This window comes from Centropristis striata, chromosome 1, assembly GCF_030273125.1.
Source record: "Centropristis striata isolate RG_2023a ecotype Rhode Island chromosome 1, C.striata_1.0, whole genome shotgun sequence".
Lineage (NCBI taxonomy): Eukaryota > Metazoa > Chordata > Actinopteri > Perciformes > Serranidae > Centropristis > Centropristis striata.
In genome coordinates, this window is record NC_081517.1 from 40,712,818 (window position 1) to 40,730,763 (window position 17,946).

The 17,946-nt window shown below is 40.7% G+C and overlaps 1 protein-coding gene across 2 annotated transcripts in view; it reads right to left on the reverse strand.

The window, feature by feature from the left end:
* LOC131978662 (lipopolysaccharide-responsive and beige-like anchor protein) overlaps positions 1-17,946 on the reverse strand; it is a 252,385-nt gene that overhangs the window by 79,811 nt on the left and 154,628 nt on the right. The window lies entirely within an intron of this gene.

Here is a 17,946-nt window from a genome sequence, read left to right on the forward strand (position 1 = left end):
GTGACTTGTCCTGACGGCTGATACCCAGCCCGACAGACGCAGATGCTGGGCCCTGCCCCTGCGATTCGTACTCTACCCTACTAATCCAGCATTTAGATTTGCTGCTAACCTACTTAGCACTGCTTTGTTAGCTGCACTTTTGTTTCAACCTCTGCTTTTTTAGCTTCAAAAGGTGTCTTCTGACAGGGTAGGGGGGTTGTTAGAAAGGTAAATGGGACGCTTTAGGTTGTCACAGCGTGGTTCAGAGGCTGTGTTATTAATCAAAAATATTCAAATGTGAGCCAGCAAGCTAGGACTAGTGTTAAGTTAAAGGAGCTCATTAAAGACAGGGGACAGCAGAGGGGACCAGCTGAGGCCTTTGCCAGCCAGCTGAGGACAGCCTCTCCCTCGCTGTCTCTGTGAGGAATAAGATCTGCCTGCATCACAGACTCACTTCAAAGTCTCTGGAGTTCAATTAAATGTGGATTAGCGGCTCGGAGGATCCGGCTGGGGATGCAGTGGCCAACCTCCTATCTTCCTTAACGGGGGCTCAAGATGACTACAGCAGACACCGTTAGCCTGTCGCCAACCCCGTCACAAAGATAGTGCAGCACTCGCAACAGCAAGCAAAACAATCTTTCATCATCAGGGGAAAAGTATTTCGTGAGGCAAACTACTTTGCACAAAGTGAAAAAAATTCTGATAGAAATATGTTAATTTTAGATATTTAATGCAATTTAATTTACAGTAACTTTTCTTTTCTGTAACGTGTCTGTATAGCATGGGGCTGGGTAATATGGCCAAAATCTTCCTTTGTGATATAGATAATTTCATATCACTTTAACTATATATATCATCACATACAGTCATGGAAAAAAATATTAGACCACCCTTTTTCTTCAATTTCTTGTTCATTTTAATGCCTGGTATAACTAAAGGTACATTTGTTTGGGCAAATATAATCATAACAAATAAAGCTCATAAGAGTTTAATTTAAGAGCTGATATCTAGCCATTTTCCAAAACCATGGAAAATGGCTAGATATCAGATCTGAAATTATACCTTTAGTTGTACCAGGCATTAAAATGAACAAGAAATGAAAGGGAAAAAATTGTCTATTTATGATCTCCATGTTGGCAAAACAGAGCCTCTATGTTTGCACTACATTTGCCACAGATGCAACAATCAGAACTAAAAGCTCCGTCCAGATTTTGTAAATATTGCAGCAATGCAGTCAGATTTGCTTGGTTTTCAACACTGCTATAGAAACATAATAGAAAAATATATCAGAGAGACATTTTTACATTGTTCTGATGTCATTTAGCCCCCTCCTAGTACAGCAAATAGGAAGTAATCACCAACATCTAGCGAATTTAGCTTTGTATTAAGATTGGAAACAGAGGGAAACAGCTAGCATGGCGTTGTTCAAAAGTAACGACATCCATTGTTTTTTTACTTTGTTTTTTGTGCAGATTAGACAAAGACAGTTTCATTTTTTAAGATTAGGAGGTACAGACTCAACAGAGCAAAGTAAAGGTAGAAATCGTTGTTCTAACTAGAATTGCAGTTCTAGAGAGCGCAGACAGGCCCGTTCCATGTTCCAGTGTGACGGAGCTTTCATGTGAGTTTTCACAGTCAAGAACTCTAATTTGACACCATATTAATGCAGCAAAAATGCAACCTTGCAATGTTAACAAAAGTGGAAAAAATAATTCATGTATTCGCCCTGTGAATGAGAACCGCTCCAAAATGTAATGGGTTCTTCCATGGCGCATGCTCCATCCTTCCACCAAGTTTAATTAATTCTACTTTTCCATAATTCTGGTGTCAGACATAATTTGAAGGAAGAGAAAAGACTAATTTCATACAGATTTTATAAACATGCGGCTGCACAGCAGGTCAGTCCCCATAACAGAATGTTGTTTCATAATTTCTCAGGTTACAGAGAGATAAATAGTAATTGAATTAGAAACCGAGTGAAACATTCTCTTGTATTTATCAACATGCAGAGCTATGGTCATGTCACAAGATTTGTGCAACTTAAATACAGACGAAAGAGCGTAAATTGATGTGTTTGACACAGAAATTGCTGTTTAGATGTTTGCAATTAAATTCTCCACATAATATAGGATTTGTATATTGGAAAGCTGCATTTTTAACAGAATAATAGTCTGTTTAAACAGACTGTTGGGGACATAAATGATCACAGCTTCTCATTTCCTCCTTGCAGTCTTGTTTTGAGCTGAGACGACTGAATGTTGATGACAAACAGGCCAAGACACCTGATTTGTTTCCTTACGGAGAGACATGATGGCTATCAGATTACCATGTCAAGAACCTTTCCCAGCACACGTCATCCAAAGACATTTTAATACAAAAAAAATCAGCTTCTCTGCTTCCATCTGATCAAAAATGAAATTCTTGTCTTCAGGTGTATGATGAGTGAGTGCTTGGAGAGTAACCTTTCACCTCCAAAAGGGAGTGGTTGACTCATTTCATCCCCAAGAGTACATTCGTCGACATGGCGATGGATGTCAAGAAGATGCCCGGGGATGAAGTGATGAAGTTGCAGTCTCTGATTCCACAGATAGATATGACAGTGGCGGAGGCAGCCAGATATCATATCTGTCCCTGGGCCGATGAATCTCCTGGAAAGCTGTAAATAGTGCTCTATGTTTCCCAGAGATCATCGTCCCTATCGGCCGCATCCTTTCCATTGCAGATGAAAAAGCCGAGTGGGTGACAAGGAGCGTGACAAACTATCCGCGCTGTAATGCTTTCGTCGTTCTGACCACGTCTGGACAAATTACAATGGCGTGGAGGTTATTGTCCGAGCTGGAGTTATGGCTGCACCAGCTTCCTCTGTGATAAATAGTAATGGTGGAAGTGGATCAGTCAGGCTTAAAGAGATGAGAATGCTACAGAAGCAGGAAAGGGATTTATGAAATAACACAAAAAGCAGACTGCAATAGGTCTTGCTTAAAATTTACGTCTTACTATCTGAAGGAAAAGAGAGTCTTTCAGTTTAAAAATGATAAAAAATAAAATAGAATGATCAAGGTTGGAGAAAATAAAGGACAGAATATTCCAAAAACGGCGCATAAAAAGGATCAGGAGCTTATACGTCAACATGATTGGTTAAGTATAAAGCACAGCTTTTATTGATGTTTCATTTCAAGTGGAACGTTATCCATGGATTCAGGTCTGGTGTGTCCCGAGATCAATTTCAAAGCGTCACGCGAGAGGACACAGCCAAACAGAAAACAAAGGAACTAGTCTTGATTGCAATGCTTTCTCTCCGTCTCTCCCTCCTCCTCTTTCAACCTGTTTGTGCGCCGGGCTGCTGCTCATTTCTGAACCACTGTCGTTTGTCTTTGTCAGATGCCCAAAAGACTGCGGAATGAAGAGGGACACATGAAGAGGGGCCGGGTGACTGTGGCGTGTAACCACACACACACACACACACACACACACACACACACACACACACACACACACAGACACAGACACAGAAACTGTCACTGCTGAATCTTGCAGACAGACAGTCTCTCTGCCAGTGAGCCCTCTCCATCACCACCAGCCTCTTCCTCTTCAGATACATGGGTAAAGTCAAGTGGAGGAGCACGGTGACACGGATGAGATTTAATTGAAACTGCAGTGGATTAGAGGGGAGTTAGAGGAGCAACTATCAGCAGTGTGGTTCAAGATAGATGAGGCTCTCAACCACCTTCGTTGTCGCCGGGCTGGAGCATGTGTGTGTTTTTGGGCTGATAAGAGTAAAAGTGGACAAAAGCCATGGCCTCAATAAGTTAAAAAGAATCCTTATTTGTCATAAAATATGAAAAATGTCAAATTTTAACACCAATAGCGTTGCTTTTGGCACATAAACAGTGTTTGATAAGTGCTGTGTGCATATATGCTCGTTCAGTTTAATGTGCCCTGCATCCTTGAAGGAAAATGAGGTGATTGAAGTTCAATTTGTTGCCTGTTATTAAGGATTTCCGCATGGCTGCCTCAGTTAAAGGATAATGGATGAGGGATTTATTATTACCTTTTGGTCAAATGAAGTGGTGTGGGAGATAAGGTGATGAAATTAATGAGCGGGAGGAAGAGAGGTGATCCATCAGCATCAAAAACGGAGACGAGGGACAAGCGGTATTGGGAGAACTTGATAGAATACATTTTAAAAAATGAGGAAAAACCTGTGGACTTATCAGCATGTGGAGTTGTTTATTGCTTTTCATTTCACCCAGAAAAAACTGTCTACGTCCACACTCTTCGACAGTGGACTTTTACACGCAAACAATGGACTGAAGCTGCAAATTCTAAGGAACTGAATAAAATTAAACAAGACTCAAAAAATCTATGCATATAGTTACATTAAAGCCATGCTGTTTGTGACTAATTCTCACTTGACTGAGCACAGAATCAAGCCATCTAGACAGACAGACACGAGCTGACATTTAAAGGCTTTTTGACACCAGGTGAATCCACAGACATGCTACAGTCTAGAACTCTTATAATCCTTTTCTCACTATGCCATAACCTTATCCTTGTTCGCCTCCTCCCCCCTTGCCTCAATCCCCATCACCCTCTGTTCCACACTGGCAAACGAGCCCTTGTCACCCCCCATCAGTAAATGAGTTCATCGGACTAACGAGCAAGCAAAAGGGCCCCGACACACTAACAAGGGTCTGTTTGCTGCCTTCGCCTCTGGACCAATCAGGACCCCTCATCACCGTTGACACAAAGCCTCCAAGAGCCCTCTGGAGCCAATTAAGACAGATTTTGCTTTTGAGATTGAGCGATAGCCAGAAAAAATAAGATAGGAGGAGGGAGAAGGAAGGAGTGAGAGTACCGTACTGGAAAGAGGGGACAGAAAGAGGCAAGGTTTCTTGAAAGAGGTGTGTGTTTCAATAGAAGGTGTGTGTGGTTGGTGAGGAGTTTTTTGGAGGCAGGGCTTGGGGTGAAATCATTCAAGAGGAAAACAATGCTGGAATCATATGACCCTAAGACAGTGCAGCCACATGACTCTGCTTTCACACTCCAGCAGTTATCCTGTAGCCTTTGTGCCTCAGCAAAAGTATGATTCAACCAACTGGCCTCGACACCATCTCCGTCCAGTCATGTGCTCCATGGCTGTTCAACTATGGGAGCAGTGCAAATATTAAAATATATACCGGTGTAAAAGTGAGACACCTGACTGTACACCAACCCACACTCATGTTACCAAACCCAAAGGAACTTGCTTGAAAAATGGCATTAACATTTTGGGAAATACGCTGATTAATCTGATGCCACTCTAATATCTTCTCTTCCTTGTGGTGACAACAAAACTCCAGGAAGTCCTGCACACAACTACCACAGTAAGACCATGAACTGTTGTTATTAGTCTTTGCTATTGATATGGATTAAGACATACATATCACTTTAAATTGCCAGTTTTAGATGAGTTGGTAAGTGTGTTTTGTTAGCTCTGACTGGAGCCAGGTTTTCCACCATTTCCAGTCTTTACCATGTGTTAAAAAAAACAAAAAAATCCTATTTTTGAGGAATTACCCCCAAAAAGATTTTTTTCCCACAATTTTTTCATGAAAAATAACCAACAATTCATCAATTACTAAACAGGTTGGTGATTTTTTGTTTTGTTGTTGTTGTTGTTGATGGAATAACTGACAAGTCGGCTAACCATTTTTAAATCTAACTCTTAGCATGCACATAACCAAGGATTTATATATAAGAGACAACAAACAGTGCTGATAGACTATTGGATGGATTGTCAACAGCCTTCAATAAAAGTAGTCACAATCACTTGTGTTCACAAATGATTGATAGGCACGATTGTTCTACCATCATGTAACTAATTCAAGATGTAATCACTGGTCACACATAAAGGCCTATTCGCCTCGAGGGAAGTAAAACAAACTACAAGGTTAAAAAAAATAAACACAACTAAGAAGCTGCGCTGGAGTGTGAGAGAATTAAAGCAAAAATAAACAAGCACAGCTTGCAGCAAGAGTAGGTTATGAAGCCTAAAGGCTCAAAGCATTCAGCCCCAAATGTCACCCAGTAAGAGTTTGCACTCCCTGAAGAAAGTCCCCTTTGAAAGGATCTGTGGGGCCACTTAGTCTGAATTTAGCCTAATAAGGATTAAACCCCTTTTTGGCCCTTTTCACTGTTTGCTAACAGGTTAGCCTTTTCTCCTTTCGTTTCCTTGGCTGCTTAGCCTTTTTGAAGTGGGGAACAATAAAAGGTCCTGTGTGGATTTAGGGAAATGCTGCAGTGGTCTCGGGGTTAATTGGTAGAGAAGTGAAGACTTCAGTGCATTAACTCATTAAACATTCAGCTATTGGGCATAAGCTATGAGGACGAAAGCCCCAGAAGGGCCCTGACACATAATAAGATACTAAAGCGGCAATCAGACACACTAATGGTGTGGAGGATATACATAAATATGGAATTCATAAATGAAAATATGACTCCTTACCTCAGTAAATGAGACAAAAAAAAGCCTTTCTCAACCCAAAAGTGCTACATATTTTGGCAAATTCAACATAGATGAGACTCCAAAGTATAAAATGTGGTTGTTTTTACACTTTTTTTTTTTTTTTTTTTTTTTAACCCTATCCAGGCTTTGACTAGGGCCACAAAGAACAGAGTTAGAGGCTCAAAGGTGATGGTGAACAAAGGATGGATAAGGTCACACAGTAAAGGGAAGAGGGGTGTGAAATGCAGAAGAAATCCACAAATTGGGAAGATCTTCTCTGCTGTCTTTGCAGTATCACGATGCACACTGAGAAACCTTTAACCAGGACAGAGTGAGTATAAGAAACCCACAGCAACATATAAGTCCTTGATAGTATTGCTGGGCACCTGTTGAGACCGCGCTAAAAAGGGCTTAAATACCTTCCTTGATTTGTCATGCTCATCAGTTAACACTTGCACATCAGGGGGGAAAAAGAGCAAAAGAATGTATATGCTTTTCATTGATATTCAGAAAATCAAGAAGACAGCCCCGAGCCACCAGTGAAGCGCAGGAGGTGTTTTAGACTCACTGCTATTGGCCCTCAACTCCCCTATAAGCTGCCTTCCAAACATCAGACAGGTTAAGATCGCTGACCGGCTCCTATCGCATTCTCCCCGCTTTCCTTCAATCTCTCATTTTGCCATTTGGTGATGCGAGGCTTTTTTGGGGTTGGTGCGAGGCTTCACTGAAGTAAATTCTTTTCTAATCCGCCTATTGTCACCAGCTTAAGTGGGTGTGGGGTGAAAAGTACACCCCTCTTGGGGAATTTGGGGTTGGTTGTCCCAAGCAAAAAAAGAGGGAGAGAATGGGGCTTGTATAAAGGAACGGCTGTGGAGACTTTTGAGAATTTGAAGGTGACTCAATTGGAGCTACAGGTTTATCAGTGACAAGCATTTTAAGTTACAACTGTAATAGACAGAATTGAATTAGTTTGCATCTTCAATACTCTGGATGCAGATAAACTATTCAGGAATTAAATAACAATGAAGTACAACATATCACTTCGATATGTTGAAAATAGATAAGTCCTAAAATAGTCAATTGTTAACTTTGTATTCACTATCTGGCTGAATTCGTTTTCCTCTGTGTTTTTTTCTGTTTGAGGGTGTTTTGGGGGGTTCATCCAATCAGACGGCTAAGGATAGAGGGTGTTGTGTGCTGTAGTGTGTAGTGTAATTTGTGATTTTCAGCAATGCAATAAAACTAAATTATTATTATTTTGTCTTTAAAGGCAAAACAAGCTGTAAAAACAATCGCCTTAAGTTATTTATGCGTCCAGCAAACATGGAAGAATAAATATCAGCATTCATTTGCAGTTTTGCTTTAGCCAACTGACAAATGCAAGTTCAATAGTCAGTGTCCTTGCAGCTAATTTTTGGTCTTCTGAAATCTTGAGGGAAATATAGTATAATATAGATAGTTCACCAACTGGTCTCTAACTTTGACTGTCTGTTACAAGAGAATTATTTGCTGAAAAAGTACCTGTGTACTGTACTTGAGTTTTATGCTATAAAAGCAAAACAAATACTTGAAAGAAGCTAAAATGCTCTGTAGGGCTGAGGAGAACCATGAGGAGATCCATCTGTTCTCATCCAATTATTCAGGGCCAGGTAGGGCCCATCTCACCAGCATTGTTTTCCAGCTCTTTCTGGGGAACGAGGCATTCCGAAGCCAGATTAAATATAAAATCCCTCCAGCATGTTCTGGATTGGCCCCGAGACCTTTTATCAGCTGAACATGCCCAGAACAGCTCTAACAGGAAGCACCAAAGAGGCATCCCAATTAGATGCTCGAACCACCTAAACTGGCTCCTTCCAACGTGAGGGAGCAGCAGCTCTCCTCTGAGCTCCCTCTGGATGTCTTGGGCTAAACCCAGCCACCCTACACATGAAACTCATTTTGGCTCCTCGTTTCTGTCACTACCAAAATCTCATGACCATAGGTGAGCCTCAGAACATAGATGGGCTGCTAAATCAAGAGCCTTGCCTTCCTGCTCAGCTCCCTCTTCACCACAACGGACCATGACAACGCCCGCCTGGCCATCTCACGCTGCATTTTATCACCTGTAAACAAGACCAAGTGAGACTTCAACTTCTTCACTTGGGGCAGAAACTCACTCCCAACCCAGAGGGGGGCTACCACCATTTATTGGCCATAGCATCAAGCTTGAGGGCGTCAGAGGTTGTGATAATTATCTGTTGGTCTGTCACTACAATGTCCCCCTTTCACGTTACAGTACATGGAGCAATTATTGATAGAGGTATGGTGTGGTACAGTTGTACTAAAACGTTTAGTTTTTATGCACCAAATCTCTGGAACAAATTCCCAGAGAAATTGAGGTCTGCTGCAACTCTCAGCTCTTTTAAATCAAGTCTGAAGACTTTTCTGTTTCCATTTTAAACTGGAATTTTTATTCATTCGCTCTTAAATGTTTTATTCATTCACTTTTTTTTTTTTTTTTAATTCGCTTTTAAATGTCTTCTAATGTGTTTTATGTATTTTAATCTTGCCCCTGTAAAGCACTTTGAATGTCCCTGTGTCCGAATTGTGCTATATAAATAAACTTGCCTTGCCTTGCCTTGCCTTGCCTAATTAAACTTGGCTTTAGCATTTAAATTTATTATACACGTTGGATATGACTGTGGTTGCTGGTGTGGAACAAATATAAAGTGCATCACATTTTATTATTGCTATGTTAGGTTGAAAAGGTGATGGGGAGTGGCTTACAGAAGTCTCTGCAAGTCCCTTTGATTTGACTTTATAGTAATAAAGATCACGCGTGTATTAGAACTGTTTTTCATCTTTTCTACAGTCTCGCTTTTAGAGAGCAGAAGTGATGGTGTGTTGTGCTGATGTCTGCTAGAAAGACGTCTTGGATGAGTAAGTAATCTGCAGAATGTCCCTGTGGATGTGCCATTTCAACCAGACTGGATGGGTCATTAACCACAATGGCAATGGAGGCACCAGAATTCAGCAATGTAACATTTTGCTTTTCGGCACATGAGATGTCTTCACACAGAGCACACATCAATGCTATCAGCTAACCTCATACACATAAACAAACACATCTGGATAGAATTACACTAGATTTCTTTTAGAAATTAATGAATATTGTGTCCTAGTCCTTTACCTTTATATGTATGAGGCAAAATACAGATAAAAGGAAGCTCAACAACACACATTTTTACTCACATTCTTCAACATATGGATCTAGTTTTATCATCTAAGCAGCACAGACCTTTCTGACAGAACACGACCACATTTACAATTCCAATTTCCAATATGCCGAGCCGGACATCGATCTTTCAATTGGAGCCGGGTGTCTCTCTGACCTCAGCTGAATAACAGAGGCTTGTGTGAACAGCAGGTACACAGGTGCTGATTGTAATATCAGTAGCCTACCAGGCAGACTGGCATCCATAAACAGGCCTATCCATCAGGCTGGTGTGTTGCCTTTGACACGTGTGTCAGAGGCAGACGAAGAGAATAAATGATGGAGAGAGGGGATCAATCAAAGGGAGGGAGGGGAGGCACCTGCCCCCTGACTGGCCCAGTCAAGCCCAGAGATGGAGCATGATGGAGGGGATAGGCTCAGGTGCAAAGAGGGGGTGGCAGCTCTTTGTCTGGAGGTGCTTGGTTAAGTGTGGGCCAGGTCCCGGCCACAGTGGTCTGTGGTCCAAAGTCAGGTCACAATCAGAGGGATGGAAAGAGGCCTAAGGCATGTTTATTAGTGAAAAGAGAAGGGCTTGTTGTTTGTGTGCTTGTGTGTGTGTGTGTGAGGGAAGAGAGACATTAGTCATCATTAGGTGGGAGATGACACAGTGTCTAATGGTTGTTTATGTGATTGCCAATGTGGCAATCGTCTTTCCTCGACCTGTCCTACCTGGTTACCATGCGCTGCAGAGTTTCATCAGCTTGCATTTGTACAAGAGTCACGGTCTCACCAAGGGTACAAAAGAGACGGAGCAGCCACAGCCATGCTACCTGCTCTGCACTGGGTCACAGTGGTGCTTTGCAGTAAAAGCTGTCATCAGGTAAAGTTCCTTCCATGTTAACCGTCTTTGTTTAGTATGTTACCATGGCACATTTGATAATTAGAACTAAACACTATGTACAGCTAAGGCTGAAGGGATTAGTTTTGAAGAATCAAGTATTTCAAATATTTCTCATTTTGACCTGATGGTGGTGTTCGACAAAAAGTTAAGGAACCATTAGAGGTATTACTTTTTTTTTTTTATACTGCGGAGGAGATGGTAGTCTGTGCTAAATGTCACGAAGCATTTTGTTGTAATTGTTGAGATATTTCACTTAAAACCTCAAATGTGGACCTCATAGTGGCCCTGGAAAATCAGGGGATCATTAAAGTTCTTTAGGATTCACCCTTTAGAAACCATAAATGTCTATACAATTTATTTTACTGGATAAGAGAAAAGTTTGATCTTATGGTGGGCCTCAAGAAATATTCAGTGCATCATCAAAATCAGTAGGACTTAGCCTCTGGGGACCAATAATGTCTGCATGAAATTTCATGCTTTTCCATCCATAGTTGTTGTCATAGTTTATGTAAATAGAAGGTGTCAACCTCATCATAGAGAAAAAGTATGACAAATGTAAATTGGATTCATCCCCCTTGGACCACAAATACTTGGACAAAATTTCATGGCAATTGATCGATCAGTTATGGTATTTCAGTCAAAAAAAGTGGTGGACCGCCCACTTAGTATGAGACAGAACTGGCAGTTCTAATGGCTCCCTTCAGGCCCAGTGTATTTAGGGATAAAGCTTACACCAGGTTTAAAGGATATAATGACGGAGAACATTCTTCCCCTACTTCTGAAAATCGAGAGCAATTTACAAAATTGGGGGAAATTAGGGTTATCTCTTCTGGGAAAAATAAATGTTTTTAAAATGATGGTGGTTCCAAAAATTAACTATATCATATACCTACTATGAGCTTCCCTCCTTCACTACTTAGAAAGTTCAATGCAGCAGTAGACACCTTTTTATGGGGAGGTAAAAGACCTTGTTTAAATAGAATTATAAAGTGTGCTGCAAAGGAAGATGGAGGCCTCAACCTGCCAAGAGTGGACTGGTACCACTATGCCTTTTCTCTTAATCAGCTGGCCAAAATATATACTACAGAGGACCAAGCCCCAGCTTGGGTTTGGATTGAAAAGGAACTCACTGAGCCAATCCCATTACAGGCTTTTATTTCACAAACTGGGGGAGAAATTCTATCTAGGAACCCATTGTTGTTGTTTGCAAGGGAAACCTGGCAAGCATCACATCATCTTTTCAGCATAAACCCTTCTTTTACTAGAAAGTCACCCTTATGGCATTACAAATTATTGAAAGTGGGTAAAAAAAACTCTATATTGGAAATCATGGGTAGAAGCAGGGATTATTTTTATAGGAGATGTTTTTGAGGGAGACGATTTTATGTCTTTTACACAACTGGTAACTAAATACAGAATCCCTAAACAAGACTTTTGGAAATATTTGCAGTTAAGAAGCTGTATAATGTCTGCACAAAGAAAACTCCCCCTGCTACCTCAAACTGAGTTACAAAAACTAGTACAGGGCAACCAAGGGGCTCGGGGCGGTGCATCTAAATTTTACAGTCTTATGAGACAATCTCACCCACCAAAACTTAAAGGTCTCAAGACAGCATGGGAGGAGGATCTACAGGGCGAGATAACTATGGAGAAATGGGAGGAAATAACCAGATCCTGGTATAGAACATCTAGAGAGATGATTACATATAAAATCTTCCATAGGCTTAATTGGACTAATAATATTATGCATTAATAAAGTATTCGGAATAGATTTAGCTCAGAGCCTATGTATTTTGGGCATAATAACAGAGGGGATAGAGTTATCACTCCCACAAACTCCATGGTGTAGATTGGCCCTTACTACTGGGTGTAGGATTGCTCTAAGACACTGAAAAACAATAAATACTATACAATTTAATGAATGGTTGGAAGAAATGAATAAAATAGCCAGCGACAAACAACTGATTTTCAGACTGAACAATAAGGAGGAGATATTCATGAAACTATGGAGTCCCTACATGCGAGACGGATGATTGAAGGATCAGTGGAGATTAATTCTTATGTAGGCGGGAGCTGTGTCTTGTCTGGGACAGAAGTCTGATATGTTTTGGGGTGGTGACAGTGACGGTGAGGTGTTAACCCTGTGTATGTAGATATGTGTAATTATTTTTTATGTTTGGATTACTTTATTTTTTGAAAGTAGTTTTTGATGAGTTTTTTTTTCTGTGGGTGTGATTTCGGTTTGTTTGTTTTTTTTGTTTTTTTAAAATCTCATGTTATGTTGTAACGTTCCCATTATTGTTCACATTCATGTATGTTGGTCTTTTTGTTGTACTGTTAAAAAGCAATAAAAAGTAAATTACCAAAAAAAAGAATTAAAATAAAAAAATAACAAAAAAAGGGCTGGACCGAAACAGAAAGACCGACCAATATTGCCCTCTCTGGAGTTAACGCTGTGACTTTTTCTTAAAACAGACAATAGCAGAACCATCATGAGTTTGGCAGATATATTTCCATTGAACTCATAGTCTGACAATGGCCAAATACCAGAGCACATCTGAAAAACAAGAGTTCAACAGATATGGGCCATAAGTAAAAGGATGAGCCAGTATCTAGGGTTCTCCAAGGCTTTGAGGCCCATCATTAACAAGTCTTTCTCCATCACTCTTAAACAGCCCACATCTGGCCAGGGGACTGCTGACCTCATCTCTACAGAATGACTTAATCATCGCCGATATAACCTCACTCAAACGACTGGAGTGTAACACGAGAGACAAACCCACCGATGTGGTTTGAGATTCAAAGGGGAGAGGAGGTGGGGTGCATATGCAGTTCCTGTTTGGAAGACAGAGTGAGATAAAGGGACAGTAAAGAAGGTAACAAGACTTTACTGCTCTACTGGGGAACAGAAACTCACTTCAGAAGGCTTTAAACCTTTATTTGGCCTTATCTCCTCTAATTGGCTTAAATCATTCGTAATTGTTTGCACATGTCTTTATGTTGAGCGGCTCCCAAAGCTCGGACCGTGACTTGACATAAGCAGTGAGGCAAATCGAGAGAAGCAGTATGATAATAATTGGGTTTCCTGATGACTGGATGAGTCAAAGTGGGCTGCAGGGAATGATGTTTGAGATTAAACTGGCCCTGGATGTTGAGGGTTCGAGGAAAGGGAACAATCCAAGAGGGATATATGATGGCTGTGATGCTAACGAGTCTGTCTCTGGTACGGAAATGTCTCATAAGTGCTATAATTACTGTACCTGGAGAGCAGGGAGGGACAGGCAGTGAAAGAGAAAGAAGGTCATCCCGACCCATCACTCCGCCGGTTGTTGTCCTGGTGTGGCTGAGCGATTTATTGACCATCTCAGGATGCACTCTGTCACAGCGGACGAGGCGAGCGGAGGGAATGGATGGCGGGACGGCATGAAGGAGAGACGGAGGGAGGGGACGAGGCCAATATGAATGAGTGAGAGTGAGGGGATCCGTTTCCATGGGCTCATTGATAATGACATACCTGCTTGGGCTGTCCGTTAGTCCGATAGCACACACTACTTAGGCTCTAACTGGAAAATCAATAGGCTCCTCTCTTAGAGACCTCTTGCTGCCATGGCTCTTTGTGATTGGCAGCTGCAGCCGAAGGTCGTCCCTGGTGACCATGAGAGTTTGGTAGAGCGAGCAGGAGGAGGGAGGAGGGAGGAGGGGTGCAGTCCCAGCAGTTTGACACTTTAGGGAGAGCTTAACGATATGGGACTGGTCGCTACATAACACCGGGGTGGTTTTCTTTGACTGAGTGACCATCCATTCAGACACTCCAGCTAACCCCGAGGAGCCGTCACCACCCCACTAATTAGAGTTACCAATGTCTTCTCAATGGGGGTTTTATCGTTGCATAGTCCAAGGTTGGACACTGACCTTTAGGAAAAATTTACTGATATTCTTCCCAAAAACACTTTTCTGTCTGGCTTTTGGCTAAAACTTTCTGGAAAGACAGTGTGGACACATGATTCAGAAATAGCACCACAGTTAAACTTGTATCAGCTGTGTTTAGCTTTTGTAGAGTTTTACAGTTAATTGCAGCGAGCGTTGCATACAAACAAACTGAGGAGGTCATATGAGGCAAAAATAATGTCTTTAAAATGAGGCGCTCTCATTTCTAACATAGCGTGACATTTGGTTTCGGAGAGTACACACTTAATTTGTATTTATTTATGTTTATCATTAGCTGCATGACTATTTTTATTTAAATGTGCTTTGCTAGTTGAATTAAAAACGATCTGTTGACATAAGGAGATCATTTTAACAAATACATTTTTTTGTGATTTAAGACAGTTTTAATTTCATTTTCCCATAATTTTGTGGCTCAATAGATGACACTTTAATTCACTTCGACTTTGTCAACTAGTTGGTGCCTAATGTATCCAGTCCCAGCCACATACTTTACATTAATAGTATGAATACTAATGAAGAATATGCATTGTATTAAAGCGATGATATATTTTTTTTGCAGTCGGTTCACTTACAAACAAGTTACATAAATCTAGAGTTTACATGTTATTAGCCAACATCAACCTGCAGCTTTAAAATTATAATATCAAACATTCAGAAACAAAACTAACTTGCTTTCCGTATTTTATTTTTCACTTTCTGCTGCAAACAGCTTTTAAATTTCCCATGTGTGATAAATTATGGGACAACATTGTCCATCAACACCGCAATCAAAATCAAAATGACTTAAATGTGCATTCCAGCATTTTGTAGCATAGATTATTTATTTTGGCACTGTGAGCGTGCTACATACACACACCACAGTTAGAATGAGTAAATAGCTCACTTTCAGGACACAGCAATAGTTTATAACACTCTCAGATTGCAATGGGAATCTAAGGGAAGTTTTCTCCAATCAGGTTTATGCTGGTATTCCCTTTGACCAATCGGCTGGGAGTAGAGCAAATTTCACTTCCTCATTCATGCAATATTAGTAGTCTCCAGGAGTGGCTCTGCAACAATAACTCCACATGCAATATTGATGGCTTGTGTCTAAACACAGAGAGGGTGCTGCTAAACACACACACACATACACACACAGTAGAGTCAAGCACACATCTGCTCCGTGACTTCATCAGTTCTGCTATCTGCCGAGCAGATGCAGGGGCCTGCCAGGCAATTAGCTGCCTGCGATGATTTTCTTTGAGCCCTCTGTGGAGGGAGCAGCTGGGTCCATCCGGGTTTGGGAGACAGCAACAAAATGTGTGAACACGAGCATCAAAAATGTACTTAGCTCCAGCTCACATGTGTGCCGATGTCGGTCTACGTGCATGTGTGCATGTGTTGGTAGCTAGTGAGTCACTTTCCTTACACCTATCATGTTTCCAGATAGAGGAAAAGGAGGGGGAGCACTACCTAAAAATGCCAAGCCTTGACATTCCCCTCTCTTATCACTTACTTGGAATTACAAAGCACACTAACTCAGATAGACACAGGAAGGAAACTGTTGCACAGTTTGTTGCAAAACTAACCCTTTTTTCCTCGTTTTTCCTTCTTCAAGTATCTCTAATGTCCTGCCATGCCATAAAATGTAGCCATAATACCAAGGTCATTGTTAATGACTGCTGAAGATGACTTTAGGACACTTTTACTTTGCATTTGTTGTATGTCCAGTACATACTAGCAACTCAGATTGACGATTCAGCAAGTAGATCGCTGAAATTCAATTTTACAACAAACACTTTATGACGTTAATTAAGCAAGAGTCTTGTAAAAAGGGGTGAAATATGTTTCAAATATGTTTCAAAGACAAATTTTGTCTTTGAGGTTGTTTTACTAATTGTAAACTGTGTAATGAAAACTGTGTAGCATACACAGTAATGAGCCACCTGGGGGTACTCAGCGTAATCTGGTAGGAGAGGAGAGGAGAGGGGGAAAAGAAGAATATAAAGCTGAGACAGTAGGAGAGACAGACCCAGAGCAAGAACAGAAAGAGAGAGAGAGAGAGAGAGAGAGAGAGAGAGGGAGGCAGTGAGGTTCATCAGCTGGCAGAGATTTGCACAGGCATGGACACTGTTTTGTGCTCGTGAGGGGATCACTGTGGAGTCGTCACACAGACTCACATCAAAGAGCTCTCTGACAGGCCCCTGATCTTTTCTCCAGTCAATATAAACCGGGGGGGGGGGGACTCTTTAGGAACCACAGATAATTCTCAACGTTTTCAGGAGATAATGGGCACAAAGAAGTGGCGAGAATGGATGAAGGAGTGAGGGGGCCTCTATATATATATATTCTTATTATAAAAATGTGGGGAAATAAAGGAAAATATAAATGAAAATAGATTTGAAAAAACTAGCTCCAAAAGTTGTCCTGCTGTCCCAACAGTGTGCTGATCCTACTTCTGTTTTCTGTAATGTGCAGTTTAGCGCATTAAATATACATATAATGTACAATTTGCTGCGATATGGTTGCCCTTTCCATTTCAACTGACAAAACAGACAGATCAAATAAAACCCCATCCCCTGTATCCGGTTCATTCTACATTGCAATAAAAAAATGAACCCAGTCCCTCAGAAACATGTGGTTTGATAGGTGGGCCAAAACAGATTCCTAATCTCTTGGTAAAGAACTGTGTCGCTGCATATTTCAATAAGCTGCAGTTAGCCTGTCCTTCATAATATTTGGACACTTGCTCTCCAAGTGGTGTCGATTAATCTCTCTGGAGCTGTGAGCCTGATAATAAACAGTCATCCAGAATTCAAACAGCCGCACATTTTTTTCTCATTAATTTCTCTGTTTGTGTCATTTTCCTAATATTCAGACACCAGGATAACTTTGAGCATGATGCAGAGGGAAGGAATGCCAAATCTGACTTTAATATTTCTTTTAAACTTCACACCAAGTCAACTGTTGCTCTTCTTGTTACAGTTTTTCTGAATACTTTGGAGAATGGATAATCCAAATATTTTTTGGGTGTGTTCATTAAGTCGCTTGTGCATCAAATTCAAATGTCATGACACACTAGTAAATGCTACACAGCAAGGGTAAGGTTGAGTCTGACACTGAAACAAACAAACAAAAAAAAAAAGTTAATTTTTACTATTTAAGGTGGGAAGGCAAGTTCTGCCTGTCAAAACTAATGAAAACTGTGCCAGAATGGCATACATCAATTGTGTAATTTATATATATATATATATATATATATATATATATGTAGTTTTTGTGACAAGTTACTGCTTTTGACCTGGATAAAAACAAATATGTGATCTCATGTTAATCTAATTTAATGCATTTTAACGATTTATTTGTTGACTTGAGCTCAAAAATTCAGCAGCTTTTTCACTTTCAACTAAATAATAAATTCAACATTTTTTATCATGAATCACTTTGCACTCCCTAAAG